This window comes from Seriola dumerili, unplaced genomic scaffold, assembly GCF_002260705.1.
Source record: "Seriola dumerili isolate Sdu_G_001 unplaced genomic scaffold, Sdu_1.0 BDQW01000668.1, whole genome shotgun sequence".
Classification (NCBI taxonomy): Eukaryota; Metazoa; Chordata; class Actinopteri; order Carangiformes; family Carangidae; genus Seriola; species Seriola dumerili.
The window spans coordinates 2,089,428-2,106,561 of record NW_019174923.1 but is presented as its reverse complement, the minus strand read 5'-3'; positions in this window follow the sequence as shown (position 1 = coordinate 2,106,561).

Sequence of the window (17,134 nt, the reverse complement as noted above, 5' to 3'; positions counted from 1 at the left end):
AATGAGACAACATGGAAAGTTCAACACTCAATCACTGAAAAGCTTCAGACTCAAATCTTCCACAAAAGGTGATGGGTAATTCGACTAGTACACAATTTAAAATATATTAGTGAATGTCCATCATTACTGTCGTCAACTGAAGAGAAATCTAACGAGGGGTGCATGTAGCATGTGTACAACGCAGCTGAAAGCTTTTTTTTCTCACCATCTCAGTATTGTGATTTGGTTCTAACCCACTGTGAATTGATCCTTTTCGTGTATGTTTGGTCCCTATTATTTCCAGTATATATTACCACCAATTCACTATTTAATTCACCAATTTAAATTTGAGCTAATGTTGCTAGCTTTGCACTATATTTTCATCACTGGGCAACTGGGCGGTAGCACGAATTTGCTCTGCTTCAATAAGACTTCGCTTTCAGGGAAGCTTTCCCTTCCTGCCCCTCTGGATTAAGCCCAAGCTTTACAGCTGCATCTTGAAGTGTATTTCCCATATCAACAGAAACTCCTCTAATCTGGTATTCAGGCCTGAGCTTGGCAGATTAACATACATGCTTGCAGTTACAGATGAAAAATAAAAAAGACCGGGAAGTTGCCCTGGGCACTATCAGGACCAAACTCTTCCCTCAGACAGTTTTCTTCCCTGCGATATTTCTTGACCATTTCCATCTACACACACTTAAAGCTACTTTAAAACTTTATTAATCAAACAAATTGAACATACTGGTGACATACCAAAGCTTCTACTGCTCAAGTGATTTGTTGAAACCAGCTTCCTCACAGTCTACACATCATGTACTAGTAAATTTTCTTTAAAAGCCAAGTCTTTTGGCATTGAACCACGGGGGCCTGTCCCTTTTTGGAAAAGTGAATGTGTGAATGTTTACATGCCTAGAAGTCTGCACAGGAATAGAAGTACATTGTGAAGTACATGTAATTGCACTTGAAGAGAAATGCTGAAACAAACTGAAATAAAAGGTCAACTCTAGAAAGCATCCTAATGTCACGATTTATTGTTCAAATAAAGAGCTGCAGAAAAAAAACAACCATGTGAGATTGGTGCTGCCACTGAAACAGGAATGTCATAATTGATGTGGCTTGCCAAAACTAGACAGACTAGACAAACAAAGAGATATTTTGACCCCTCTTAGCCCAGAAAAGCACAGGTGTAGGGCTGTTGAATTGGTTTACCTATAGAGAATTCTGCCACAATTAACTTCATTAATAATCTGCCATGCCATATCTAATTGTCTGTCATGTCATGCTAACAGTATGTGTATAAACTTAGAAACAACATTTTCCATTAGACTCTTCTTTAACAGATGTACTTTATAGACCTAAAGGTAGCTGAAAACCACTGTCATTTGCAAACTCAGATAGTCACATAGTCATATTCCCGAATCTCCGCCAGCTACGCCTGGAGCAACTTGATATAGCTGGCATTGAAATTTACATTTTAACCTTAATAAATATGTGAAAAGACAAGACTTCGCTTTTCTAAGTATGAATTTAAAGTGTTTACACACATCAAAGAATCTGATAGATTTCACTTCACTATAAATTACACATCTCCCTATTTTGAGTCTTTTTGTATGCACCAATCACTCAATGAAAAGAGTAATGGCTTCGCCAATAAAACATAAGCATTGATTGGGGAACACACACACACACACACACACACACAGACATGCACGCTCTCACTCTCACACACACACACACACACACACACACACACAAACAGATGGTTGGATCAATTTAGTGTGGGCTAATTGGCTGTCACGACCTCTTCATTGAGCTGAGACCATGAAAGCCTTGATCTGGAAAAAAAGCCTGAGGGATACACTCAGATATACAAGCAGGCCAACACACGGACACACACACAGACACCCATTCACACAAACAAACACACACACACAGACACACACACACACACCACCATACCACAAAGTGCGAGCAGAACAAGCATTCCACTGAGATCAAATGTTAACTCACAGGAATCTACAATGTTGAACATCAGTGTAGATTCCTGTCTCTAATGTGAGTGTGTCTGTACCCATCCAATCACTAAGTATCGCCTGCTCTCATTTCTGTAGCTTGAGGTGGTGTATTTCTCTGAAATTCCCGCAATCATGTCTGAGGTAACCTCTAAAGCTACATGCTATTTGCTACTTGAGATGAGTACTCACACAATGTTCCCTGTAGGGGTGTTTTTTAGAAAGAAATAAACATGGGTGCACTGACTGAACCCTTGGGCCATGCCCTAGTGAATCCTTTTCTGAGGCTGCTACAGGGATCCTGCACACACCAATCAGCAACAACATTAAAAACAGTTACTGGTTTTAATGTTGTGGCAGATCAATGTAGGCACACACTTCCTATTTTGCCATGTCACCAACTGCCAGAACTTAAAATCTTAATTATGTACAAGAGCAAATAAAAAAAAGACTGTTAATATGGTTAAGCTACAATGACGGCAGTGATGGTTTCACTAGCAGAGCACTTAACTCAGCCACGGTTAAATATATAATCCCAGAATGCCACTGAAAAAGCCACTGCTATCCTTGTGAAGAGAGTTCCTCACATGTTGTATTATATAATCAGACTCTTAGTGTTGAAAAAACACATTTTTACTTTTGCACTTATTCAACAAAAAAAACTACCATGGAATGATTACAATAATATATAGTAGAGAAAACTAGTAAATATACAGAATTATACATAATTTCTTAATATTTTTTTGTCATACTACTGTTACATATTAAATATAATAATAAATAATATTATAATAATAATATAATAAATATAATAATATATAATAATATAATAAATATACTTTTGGTCTTTAGACTGATGGTTTGAATACAAACAATTTATCATAACACCTTGGGCTCTGCAACATTTTTTGATTGTCATGTTTGACTATTTTAAGGTCTACTGTAGACCAAATGCGTGATCGATTAATCTGCCTATAGATTTTGTGATCAATCAATGATAAGAATTGATCAACTTAGTCTTCTATGTTACATGCCATTTGCTTGGAAGTATGTTGTGGCCGTACATAAACAACAACTCACATTGACAGTTGCTGAACAGAGAGCATGTTGGTATTTAACACTGAGGTAATGACCTCATCACTCCCTGCAGCACACTTACACAAAGAGGCAGGAGTTTGGAAGGTGTCAAATTCAGCTCCCTTGTAGAATCAAGAGCTTACAGCAGGAAGTTTTTCAAACTCTCAAATAGCAAAATCAGTATCAGTCAGGCTGTACTTCAGGCTTTGTTCAATATACAATTTAGGATATTTTTCGCCTTGCCATAAACTGCCATTTCACTGGCCTCTGGGATTGGCTGTAGCACCCTGTGACATTTCGTAGGAATGAGCAGGTATATAAAATTAATGGATGGTGTTTATCAGTGTGACACCAGGGAGGGCAGTTTGGCTATCGAGCATAAAAAGTCAACAGCAACAGTGCTTGAGCAGTAAGAGACAAAAGAAGCTGTAAGCAGTGAGATGCAAAAGAAATCAAACACTAAACGTGTCAAAGACAAGACCCATTCAACCTTAAAAGGTATTTCTCTTAATGTGTGTTTGTTCATGTGATGGTTACTTGGCCTTGGGCTGTGTGCTGCTGTCAAACTGACAGTGTTGGGATAAAAACTTAAGTGACAAACAGGAGGCTCGTAGAACCAACAATGGAGGTTCTGCCTTGAGGTAAAAGTTGTGTATTGTAGCTATAAATGGGAGGTAGAGTGTGTGCAGTGTAATGCCAAACTCCCAATGGAAAAAGAAAACACTCAGCTTTACTAATAGTAAAATGTACCACTGAAGATCCTCACCAGAATTTGAAATAAATACAGAAAAGAATAAAATGATGATAAAAATGCGACGAGAGAAACTCACCAAACTCATTGAACTGCATTAAACTGTTCAGCAACAAAGGACATGGATCTACATACATCCAAACTAGCACCTTGAGAGAATTACAAAGTCATATCTTTAATGAGTCTAGCGGCTGACAGCACAGAAATAAAACTGTCCGTGAAATGTAACATATTGTGTGCGCGTGTGCGTGCGTGCGTGCGTGTGTGTGTGTAAAGATATTCACGTTTGAGGTGTTTATGAAAAAAAATCATGGTTTCTCGTACAGGAAACATGCATACACACATGCACAAACACAACAGGGTCCAGATTTATCTATACGGAGTATGTCATGTGGATTTCAAAACTAAGGCACCACATTGTATGTGCGCAAGCAGGAAGTTTTACATCAATGCACGTTCAAAGTCAATGACAAATTGAAAGATACGAAAATATGTAGAACACAAAATGTGTTTTGTGTGTTTTTGTGACAAAAAAAAAACAAAAACAGAAAAACAGCAGCTAACTGCCCCAAAACACCTCGTCATACAAAAAAACTGATGGAAGAGCATTTGTGAGAGCTCAAATCTAACTAAACTCAAAACCACTGATAGTGAGAAATGTGGAAAATGTTCGGAAAACAGTGTCTGTCTCAATCTCTCGAGAAACAAAAGTAAGAGGTACGTTGATTGTACTATGAAGATTTCAGAAAAGTCTCTGGAAGCAAAATGAAACTGCTTTGACGCCCTATCAACAGGACGACATCATCTGTCATTGCTCTCCAAAACCATCACAAACTGTTGAAAAAAAATCTGTTTTATGATGTGACAATGGTTAAGGTTTGATTTGATTTTGGCACAATAAGGAAACAAATTATGTTGGGTTAAAATGACTACTTTGGTAAGGTTTGAGGGCCCTTGTCGTCATGGTTACAGTACTACACCTGTGGTTAACATTGGTCTGGTTTAACAAAAAAACATTTTCATCAAAACTGGAAACAAACAGCAGACTCTGTAAAATCACTGAAACATTAATCATTTTTTACCATACTGTTTGTTGGAAGACTTTGTCACTTTAATGTAAACATGTTATTTTGGCGTACTTGCTTAAATAACTGATGCTATGCTCTTCTCGGGACGACAGTCTCAAGAGCGGGCAGGAAGTTGTTTATCTCTTTGACAGAAGCATATTAGAGGAAACACGAAAAAAAAAAATTTGTAAACTACATCTTGACTGGATGAATTTTTAGGAAATACTTAATGTCCCTTACTTGCTGCTCTACCATGTGAAAGAAATCATTCTCCGGTGCCAAAGCGATGGTTGTTTTGACAGAATGGATCAATTTTGTGGCTATAAGCACAGCCCAGACACACAAATCATGTGTCATCAGTTCGCATGCGTCACTTCACATCCATCCACTATTCCGACAGCAGACCATTGCTAATGCATCCTGGATGTACTTTGGACGCCTTACAAGAGCTGTAACATCTTAATAATTAGAAGTGTCAGGCATTAGCCCTCTGGTAAACTGATGTGGTGCCCTCGCTGCTCAGCAGGGCCCTTAGCCTCCACTGTAAAACACAATGATCTGTATGTCATGCTGCTTAAAGTACACGCCAGATCAAAACAGAACCACTTTTATTCAGAGCGCTTTCCTCCCCAGCCCCCCCCCACACACACACACCCTTCTCCCTCTCCATTTGTTTCATCTCCTGCTGCGCTCTGAGCAGGTGTTGAAATGCTGAACATGAAAAAAAAGAAAAGATGAAGAAATTCTAAAAAGAGAAAAAAAAAACCTTCCTTACACTCTACCCACTGTCTCTGCCACTTTACAACCCTCTCAGCGGTTTCTCATCCAAATCCAATTTAGCTCATGATTCCGTCCTCCCCCCCCCCCCACCCCCCCAGCCATCGTATGTCCTTTACCCCTCATCTTTCTCTTTTTCCTTCTCCTTTTCTTCTGCCATTGCTTCCTCTCCCCTTCCCTCGCTCCTTCTCTTCTCCTCTTCCCCAATTTCCACCTCTCGCGTACGTCTTTCCTCCATCTCACTCCTCACCTCTCTACCTCCCTCCCTCTATCTCTCGGTGGCAACATGAAAGGCTACCTGTGCGCTGATAGCCAGGGGAGAGGGAGGGCAGAGAGTTAATTAACTTGCTATCTGGGACTGACTGTTAATAGGAACTGGAACTGTTAATAGGAATATAGTGTTGCGCACCGTGTTAGCAGAAATATAGCTTTAGACAGCACACACTACGATGGTAAATGTGTGGTGGTAAGCATGTGTGTGCGCGTTTAGCTGGAGTTTTGTTCGGTATGCACGACATCAGTGCACGTGTGTGTGTGTGTGTGTGTGTGTGGATAAGCACATACACAAATATTAAAGTGTACGATTATGAGCACGCAAACACACACGCATACTCGCAGTACACAGACAGCAAGGTGGCAGGTGTAATTTCACGCATTATAAGAACTCAAGAAAAAAAAATCTCTGCTCTACCCAAACCCACATCCCTCTATACACACACACACACGCACACACACACACGCTTCGTCTCCCATCCCCCTGGCTCTCTCCTCTCTCGCCACCCGAACCCTTTGAAGATAACTTTTTCTTATTACCCTAACAATGGCGGCACGGAATGCAACTTTAATTCATGCTCCGAAAAACGAGACGGGGAGGAACAGGACACCGTGCCGCTCGCTCTCCCCTCTCGCTTGTTCCTCCTGCAGGGTGGAAAAGCGAGCGAGGAGGAGGAGGGAGGAGAAGTGAGAAAGAGAGGTAGGCAAAGCGGGAGAACGGTTCAAATAGAAATCACAAGGTAAAGGTTTTTTTTTTTTTCTCAAGCTGAAAATGGTCCTGAGTACCTTTTCTGTTTTTTTTTCTTATTATTTTTCTTCACCAACTCTCAGAGTGCTGACGTGTGCTCTTCCTAACATGCGCGAGCACACTACCGTTACACTTTTAACACACACTTAACAAAAATCACACCTCTGTGCTGACGCGATTCATCTGGTGAAGTGCCACCCACAGCACAGACGCTACCCTCTTTGGTTCTCCTCGAGGACCCTGCTCTCAACTTTTCTGCTTCTCTCCCTCTACGGCTTATTTTTTTTCTTTTTAAAAACATCCTTTCTTTCCATCTCCCATTTCCTCTCGCTCCCTCTTTCTGTCTTTCCCACTCTCTCTTTGCGGTAGGTAGGCAAGCTGGGCTGACAGGTTCTCTCACAGACAAGGAGGAAATGGGTGTCCTTTGAAGTGGAATTGGGGGCCCGTGGAACTGTCTAGTCCATGATTAGCGTGGAGCTCAGAGGGGAGAGAGGGAGAGAAGAAGAAGAAGCAGGTTAAATGCAGGGTGAAGGCAAGGAGAGAAGAGAAACAACTGGTAGGGAGTAAAGGAGAAGGAGTGACTGTAAGGATGAAAGAGGACAGAAGAAGGGGAAAGGAAGGTCCCTTTCAGACATGCACTTCATTATGTAAATATGCCGCCAATTTTGCCTCACACTGCATGAGTCGTTTTGGAAAATGCCAGAAAAGTGGCCACAGGGATTAAGACTCTTGCTCTCTGGAGTAAAGGTTGAAACAGATTGTTTTTGGGGGGGTGGAGGAGGTTGGGGTGGATGGATGGGTCAACAATCATTGCACCCTGTTTTCTTCCAACAATCAGTGTTGGCTTTTTCTAACCATGATTGTTATTTTTAATAACAAATCTTTTATGTGGCTAATATAACCAAATCTTAACAGCAGCACCATCATCATGAAAATGCTTTTATTTTGGCATAGGTGATTTTAAACGGCTGTGGAAGGCGCTGATAAGCGACTGACAGGTCGTTGTTCCGAACTCTCAAATTATGTACTGCACGCATGCCATCTGCAGGTGGTCGTGTCGGTGGGGGGGTGTATAAGGCACAGGATCTTGACATCAGATTCCAGGGTTCACATTTGCGGGTGGTTAGTGCTTGTGGTTTCAGTTAAATGTTGACTAATAGCTTGTGTGTCATGTGCTGTAGACTTTTTCTGTATTAAACCAAGACCATGATCTTTCCCTAACCTTAACCAAGCGCTGAATGCCTAAACAGAACCATAAAAATGTTTAACAATGCTGTAGTTGCTACTGTTGCTACTAGCAAAGTTGCCATTAGCGCAAGATCTGATATTTTGGTGGAAAGCAATGTCATACGCTGTCAGTGAACATTTTATTTATACGCTCAGTATCAACATTTTGTAGCTTGCCAGATATGTTAATGAAAAATTCCTCATTATGTTTAGAGAGAAGGTAATCCAGGTGGCATTATGTTTCCTCCTGAAGATATTTGCTCTTGCAAATGTAAATAAATGTCATTTTCAGGAGACAGGGTTGTTTGTTCAGGCAGGCAAGTACAAATAATGTACCTTGTTTAATGTGGAGAACTTATTGGTAATTATAAATGTTGATCTCATGTTTGAACATTTCTGTAACATTTCCGACACAGCTCAAGTCTGCACTGAATCCTGTCATATTAACGTAAAGGTCAAAGATTACACATATGCGGAAATATTAAATGCACATCTTCTTCATCTTGTTAACACTGGAAACATACAGAGTCAACTGTGCCAAGATGTGGGTGAGCATTTCTCTGGAAGCCCATTACTCATCTTATATGAATCTTTGACCTGTCATTAGTCTCCACAGTGGGCATCAGGCTTTGCTGTCATAAATCTACTAAGAAGTCTGACAGATGATACCATTCTCTAGCCCTGACCTACCATGCCTGCAACTTGCCTTAAAAGTTCTGCTCTCAACCAAGGAGCAGATACTTTGCAGCTTGCCCCAGCCTCATATCTACATTGTATCTGCTGAGGCTAAACCACTGTGGCTGGCCCCACAGGCTTGTTCAGGCAGTTTCATCTGAATGCACTGGTTTGCTGAGTCCAGCCTCCATCACTGCTTATCTTGTCACACAGTTGTTGTTAAATCATTAACAGGGTTACCAAATATGCAGGTTGCTCTTCTGTTGTATTTCTGAAACGATAGCTGCTCAAAGGTTACCACCAGTAACCACAGATGTCCCCAAATGAACCAGGACAGAAATCTTTAAGACTTTAACTTTGATGCCAACTGCTTACAGTGTCCAGTTCCCAACAAAATGCCTAAGACACAGTTAGTGAGCGAGTGTGTGTGTGTGATAACCTACACTCTTGTGATTTTTAACAGTGCTCGGATGCTGTCTGACTGTACACAATACGCAGCAAAACTCTAGTTAATAAGTACACTGATGAGAAAATGTATTAGGTCATCTACTGATCTACTGAGCGGGGGGCAAGCTTCCCCTAATGCTCACAAGGTCGTCATCCATCACTGATTCAGCTTGTTGTTAAGAACCTTTAATTGTCCATCTCACTATTGTTCTCCAGCTCTGCCACCGCTCCCCTCTCATGTACCGCATGTCAAATATTGCATTCATATTCATACCATGTTCTGATATAGTAGTGTACCATAGGCCATACTTTCATCCAATGAGTGGAGGGAGAGACAGCCTAAATAAATATTCACCTAGATATGATGATTATATAATACTAAATAGTTTTACCAATTACATTACGATGACAAAAGTAATCGGAGGGTGGAGTATGTTCAGAGGCAACATGGTTTTTTAAATGAATGATGCAAGATGCAGGAGGTGGCTGAGGTATAAGTCGGTAGCTAAACTCGTCACTGTAAGTGGATATTGTAATGTACTGCAAAATCAGATATTTAAGTGGGAAACATAAACACTGTCATTGAACATTTCACCAATTTGACCGTTTTTTAACTGTGTTATCAGATTAGCGCAAGGCCAGACTGTGACTAAACCGCTTAGTTTCAAGTGTCCTAAATATATGTTATACTTGGCGACCCATAATCTGATTTAAAAGTCAGGGAAATATTTGACATTGTTTATTCATGCTGAAAAAGCGCCAGTACGTGCCAGCACAATCAGACGAAAGGAGAAGGGCATTCACACCAGTAGGCTCTTTGCAATGTTACCTGCTGCAGGGAAGTGTGTGGGGGTGGTTAGATTAAAGGTCTTCACAAGAACAAACTGAAAATGTTGTTTTGACACATATGGTAAGTGGCCTTTTATGTAGATGAAACTGCTTTATGTGGACAAAGCAGCAGAAGTTGTCCCATAATATTTAAAATCTGCTTTCCATTGTTCTTCTAAATGGCTCATCAGTGCGACCATCACAGGCAGCGGGAGGCCCAGGCCCCACGGAACAGGCAGAAACTCAGCAACAAAGCACTTTAATCATTTTATTTTGAAGTATATATATTTTGTATATATTTCAAGGAAGTGACTCTCAGCAACCTGTAGCCTACACTAGAAATGAAGTTAAAAAAAAACTGTACAATGTGGTCAAAAAGTCTGAGACCACTTTCCCATTCAAGTGAATGTTGGAAACTATGTATGTATGTAGCCTGTAGTTTTAATGCACCACAAAAATGATGACAGTGGCTGTTGAACTGAAAGCTCTGAAAAGAGGTGAACTCCAGAATCTGCCATTGTAAAGCACCCATCACCAGATCCACACACAATAATTACGCATAGACATACAAAGCAACACATGAAAGCAGCCCGGGAACCACGGTGCATAAAAACACTCTGCGGGCATCAAGATCAGTTATGTTACACACACTACCTGCAGCAGATAAAGTCAGATGAGGACAGAGGGCGGATTGCAAACTGGTTGCTGATAAGATCTGCAGGTATAGGCATCGTCTGACAAAGTCAGTGTAAACACAGGTTAATGACAGAAGATCTGTGATAAGCTAGCACACATTTAAAAACAATGTATACAGGGAAGTGTAGCAAACATTGTGTTTATTGTTTGCCTCATGGTTATTTGTGGACTTGTGCTTACATATGCATGCCTCAACATGTCTGTGTCAACACTCATTTTAGCACAGAACGAGAAAAAATTGGTCTTTCATGATTGGACAGTTCAGCCTAACTTAATGTGCCAGTGGTCCGAAAAATTCTATTAATGTTTATATAAGTAAAATGGTGGTACTTCACTGAAGAACAGATGTATAATGGGAGTAGACTGGGTTGTTTTTATCAGAACACACTAAACCTTAACAACCTCTGTTTATTCTCTTTTATTAGGCTATCATTATGATCAACACAGAGTTACAAAGTAGTTCAGATATAACAACTCTCCTTCCTTAGGACTTGACTACTGCTTCCTCAGTTGTGAACAGTCCAAGAATGCAATGAAAACTGAGCATTTCTCCCATCCTCACTATTGAGGGGAAGTGACTATGACAAACTAATCAAACAACGTGAGGTTAACTGGACCTATACTATTCACACATTGGTTCCTAAGGGACTAAATGATGAATTTTTCTCTTAACATGTTTCTGTAATTTTTGGTATTATAATATAACCCCCTTAATCCGAGGGTTTCTTATCCAGCTCCAGACAGTTCTGGATATGTATGGATATGTATATATAAACATATCTTCTGGCTCTTCTTCTAATGTGACCTGACTGTGTCCACTTATATGGATATGTACGCATTGATGCTGCATGAATCTTTGCAACCCTGAGGCCTGTTTTATCTTGTATTCTGGAGTACTGGCCAAAGTACAATCACAATCTATGTTTTTTTCTGTATGCCATCTTAGGTTCAACTACAAATGTAACCTGAAAAAGATGTGCTTTTTTTTTTGGTTTGAAGTTATCTTTCTGGGGCCTGGAGGATCCTCTTAAAAGGACCTACTCGCAGACATGATACAGCAGAGGGATATTGGATTAGTGACTAAAGTATTTTTGCCAAATTTCAAAAGATCTCAATTATGTATTTGTTTATTATGATTACTAACATATTGATGCTGTTTTTCATTCCTACACATATAACCTGTAACATTTGGGAGGGGATCTTTGAAAGAATATATTATTTAAGTATGTAGCTTATGCACCTAAAGCATTGATTTTATAGTTATTTACCTATTTGATGTGGAAAAATTTAAGGGTACATTTATTTGTTAGATTCTAATCTTCTACCCCTTTGTATGATATCGCAAAGTGTTATATAGTGAATTGATGTTTGTTAATTGTTACTTTCTATTGCACACAGCGTGATATGATTGGTAGCAGGCTTACAGCCACTCCTATTTAAGATGACTCCTCATTGTTGAAAACCATTTTCCCAATGAATGTCTACCAGCGAAATGTTGAAAATAAATTGGTAAATGAATGTTAGTCAGCGTGCACGATTTTTTTTATTTTTTCCAAATATTTCAAAGACAAAGTGTCTTTTCTTCACTTCACATCATACTCTTCCATTCTCATTAGCAGGTTACACTTAGTGACACTTATAAAAGACTTTGACAAAACCGCCATCCTTCACATCACACTGTACAGCTTGATAGCCTTGGCCATCAGAACTTAATTGCTCCATGCAGGTTCCCAAGTTATCATCATCCCCGCGAAGTCCAGAGTCAGCCTCCCAGACGTCGATTTTCATCAGGTCACTGGTGACACTGTAAAACTGGAACTTCTGCCACCAGCCTGGGTTGGCATTTGAATGAATCACTCTGGTTTTTTGGGTCTCGTCGCCGATTGACACCTGTTAGATCAAATTAGGGAAATGTTAATTGTTTTATTTAAAATAATCAGATGGAGAAAAACTATGCACTCACTAACACAAGTAATATATCCTTTTTATTTTTGTGAAATTGCTAGATGAAATTGAATTCATTAAAATGTGAGCGGCTGCTGCACCTGTTGAATCATCCCTATGCAAGATTCACCATATAACGTCCATATACACCTGACAACATGTAGGTTTACTACAGAAAAGTAGAGCACTGCATCAAAAACACGACCGAGATGCACAATTTTATCTCTGGTTATAATTTGAGACAGAGAGCCAACAACTCACCAGAACATAGGGATCTGGGTCTTGAAGTCCATCCCCTGTGAGACCATGGCCGTTTGCCACCCACACGTCCACGGTTTTACCAATGCATGAAGCAGATACAGCCTGGGCTGTTACAACCACCAGCAGGGAAACAAACACAGCAAGCTTCATCTTCAGTCTTTTCTTCACCCCGAGAGAGACAAAGATGCTCCTGGTTGACATGTCAGACAAGCTTGGTGGTTTTATACAGCTAGAGAGATGGAGGGAGGGGCTTCAAACAGGTGACTGTTGTGTCCATCACTGTGTGCATATGCGCACATTTGCATGATTCAACATGTGTGTGTCATCACTCATTTTTAATGCAGATTGAGAAAAACCAGGTCTTCCATGAATGGACAGTTAAGTCTAACTTAATAAACCAGTGGTCTGAGAAATGCTGTTAATGTTATGCAGATAAAATGGTCGTACTTCACTGTAACAGGTGTCAAAATAAAGTTACAATGTAGTTGAGAAACAACAATCACAACTCTCCTGCCTTAGGACCTCAGGCTTTGTATGTTTAAATAGGTTAAAGGTCAGATAAATATCCAGAGGCCAAACAGCACAGAACCTTAAACAACATCAGCTATGAACTAAAACCAACAAAGAGTTGATCAAATGGGTGTGGTCTCTCTGTTTTCAGTTTCTGCAACTTTCTGAACATACTGACGCATCCTTTCTCTTGTTAGCCATGTAAAGAGATAACATATGGTGTGATTAGGAGAAGGCATTAATAATCATCTCTCTTTCACCAAATATTAATAAGTTATGAATGTGAGATTGTTTCCCTTAAATGTAAGAATAATGTTAAACGGTGTAAGTTTTGCTTGTTCAGCAGAATATTTCACACTGTGAACACTCAACCCATGAAGGCATCAACAGTCGTGTTTGCAAAGAGTGGCTTAGGTCAGTAACTTACAATTTTCTACATGTTTCATGTTCACTCAAAAAAGAGAAGGAGAGACCTCTCTCTATGTCTTAGAACATCATTTGAATTTTTTGATAGATTTTTATAATCTCATTATGCTTTAATTATTTTGTTGGGAGCATGTATTTACATATTCATCTACTGACATTAGCATTTAGCTAAAAGCACCCTGTGCAGTCTCATAGCAGCTAGCATGGAAACACACTCCTTGTTTGATCTAATAATTAAAACCAAGAATTATTATCATCAATTAAAAATGATGTGAGACAGGACTGGTGCTGGTCACCAGCTTCAAAGTCAGAGGTGTTAAAACCACCATCAATCAACCAAACATTCACATACTGGGCTTTTTCAGCATAGATGACGTCAGGATTATACTGGTAAATTAATTAATTAAGGTTTTGTGCTGTTTGGCCTCTGGATATTTATCTGACCTTTAACCTCTGTACAAACATGCAAAGCCTGACGTCCTATGGCAGGAGAGTGGTGATTGTTGTTTCTCGACTATGTAATGTTTGTTTTGACAGCTGTTACAGTTGGTAATTTGAGCAATGCAATATGGCTCTGCCACATGAGAGTAATCATAATAACAGCCTAATAAAAGAGAATGAACCGAGGATGCTAGCGTTTAGTGTGTCCTGATAAAAACAACCCAGTCTACTCCCACTATACAGCTGTTCATCAGTGAAGTACCACCACTTTACCTGCATAAACATTAACAGCATTTCTCAGACCACTGGTTTATTAAGTTTGGTTGAAGTGTCCATTTATGAAAGACCGAGTTTTTCTTGTTCTGCATAAAATGAGTGATGACACACACATGTTGAATCATGCAAATGTGCGCATACGCACACAGTGATGTACCAAACAGTCACCTGTTTGAAGCCCCTCCCTCCATCTCTCTAGCTGTATAAAACCACCAAGCTTGTCTGACATGTCAACCAGGAGCATCTTTGTCTCTCTCGGGGTGAAGAAAAGACTGAAGATGAAGCTTGCTGTGTTTGTTTCCCTGCTGGTGGTTGTAACAGCCCAGGCTGTATCTGCTTCATGCATTGGTAAAACCGTGGACGTGTGGGTGGCAAACGGCCATGGTCTCACAGGGGATGGACTTCAAGACCCAGATCCCTATGTTCTGGTGAGTTGTTGGCTCTCTGTCTCAAATTATAACCAGAGATAAAATGGTGCATGTCGGTTGTGCTTGTGATGCAGTGCTCTACTTTTCTTTATTGTAGGCGTAGTAAACGTACATGTTGTCAGGTGTATATGGACGTTATATGGTGAATCTTGCATAGGGATGATTCAACAGGTGCAGCAGCCGCTCACATTTTAATGAATTCAATGACGCCTAAATTTCATCTAGCAATTTCACTAAAATAAAAAGGATATATTACTTGTGTTAGTGAGTGCATAGTTTTTCTCCATCTGATTATTTTAAATAAAACAATTAACATTTCCCTAATTTGATCTAACAGGTGTCAATCGGCGACGAGACCCAAAAAACCAGAGTGATTCATTCAAATGCCAACCCAGGCTGGTGGCAGAAGTTCCAGTTTTACAGTGCCTCCGGTGACCTGATGAAAGTCGATGTTTGGGAGGCTGACTCTGGACTTCGCGGGGATGACGACCACCTGGGAACTTGCATGGAGCCACTGAGATCTGATGGTGTTGGTTATCACACTGTACAGTGCGTTGTGAAGGACGGTGGCTTTGTCAAAGTCTTTTACAAGTGTCACTAAGTGTAACCTGCTAATGAGAATATAAGAGTATGATGTGAAGTGAAGAAAAGACACTTTGTCTTTGAAATGTTCGGTGGCAGAAACACACAACTTCTCAGGTGCATAAGAGTTCTTTTTCCCCAACATTGTGTTTTTTTTTTTTCTTTCTTTGAAAATAAATGTATGCTGTTTTAAAACCACAGTTTACAAAAGAATTAATACCATCTGCCTGTGACTTTTTGTCATTAAACAGGTGAATAATTAACACTAATCCATCACCATAATTTGTGTAACTGAAAAATTGTGCTATTTTTCTCTGTACTGTTAGTTTTACAAACTGCAGCTGTTCATTATTTTGTTCTGCACAATTGTAACTTCACTGAAAGATAAAATTCTGTTTTAAATGAGTAAGTGATTAATAAAATCAAAAGAAAAAAAAATGTTTTGAATTCATGTTTGTTAGATCACTTATAACAGGAATTAAATGCTTTACAGAAAATAAAAGGGAATATCAATAAACTTGGCTCTAGTTTCCTGAGTTGAGCAATGGAGCTAGGCAAGGTCAACTACCTGACACAGCTGCACTATTTTTTGTAGTTATGGTGACCATGAGCTGCACCATATTAATAATAGTAGTAATAGACCCTTAGATAGAAGGAGAGATGAGAGGTTGTGGTGAAAATCTGTCTCTTTTGCCTGGCAAATGCTTATGTTCACCAGCTAGTCTCTACCGTTGTCTCTCTACCATCTGGTGCTGCACAGGAAGTGCAGAGTGGATTATCAGGGTGCTTTGCTTCATAGCAGCTGCCTGCTGATACTAGAAACAGGGTTAATAAGAGCTGAGAGTTAAAATGCTCTATAGAGCCGCAGAGTTGGGTCATAACTTTCTGTGGGTTCATCCCCACAAGCTCCACTGTTCACATTAGACAGTCATTTCATCCATTGTTAAGATGAGATATTGGTTAGTGCAGCTTTAACCTCATATGTCAGCCATGATTCAGATGCCTCTCCTGTTACTTCCATTTGTTTTCCTACATGTTTTATGGTGTCACACTTCTGCAATTCCCTTAAATAACATACAAACATTAACTTGGCGGATAGTTCAGTACAAATATGACACTTCCATGCTGCTAAGTTTAGCATGTTTGAAAATCAAAGAGCTAAAAACAAAGCCCTCCCATGTGAAACCTCAAACTGGACACCATCAAAACCTTCATGTGCACAAGAGAATACAGTAGTTGTTTTCAGTACTGACATGGACCCCATGAACAGAGGGAAAATGTTATGTAGTTCTATTTCATCCTTCCTGACCAACAGAGGCGGTGCTTTAATCACTGGATCTTCCATCACGTTTGCGCAAGTCGAGTATTTTATACCAACAATGTCACCCATGACCCTGGATGACCAAATATGCTTCCAACATATTTGAGTGTTTTGTTTGTTAGCAGTTAGAAGTGTTGCTTTCACTTGAGCTGACTTGTGAAATTGTTCATCTCATGGTGGGGGTTTACACGAGTTACCACTATGTTGACCCCACATTACTGTAGTACCTGTATGACCCTCTTCAACCAGAAACCTCTCATCTCCCCTTCTTGCCAAGCTCCATTGCTAAACTCAGGAAACTAAAGCCAAGTATTCCCTTTGTTTTCTGTGAAGCTTTTCATTCCTGTTATAAGTGATCTAACAAACAAGAATTCAAACCACCACA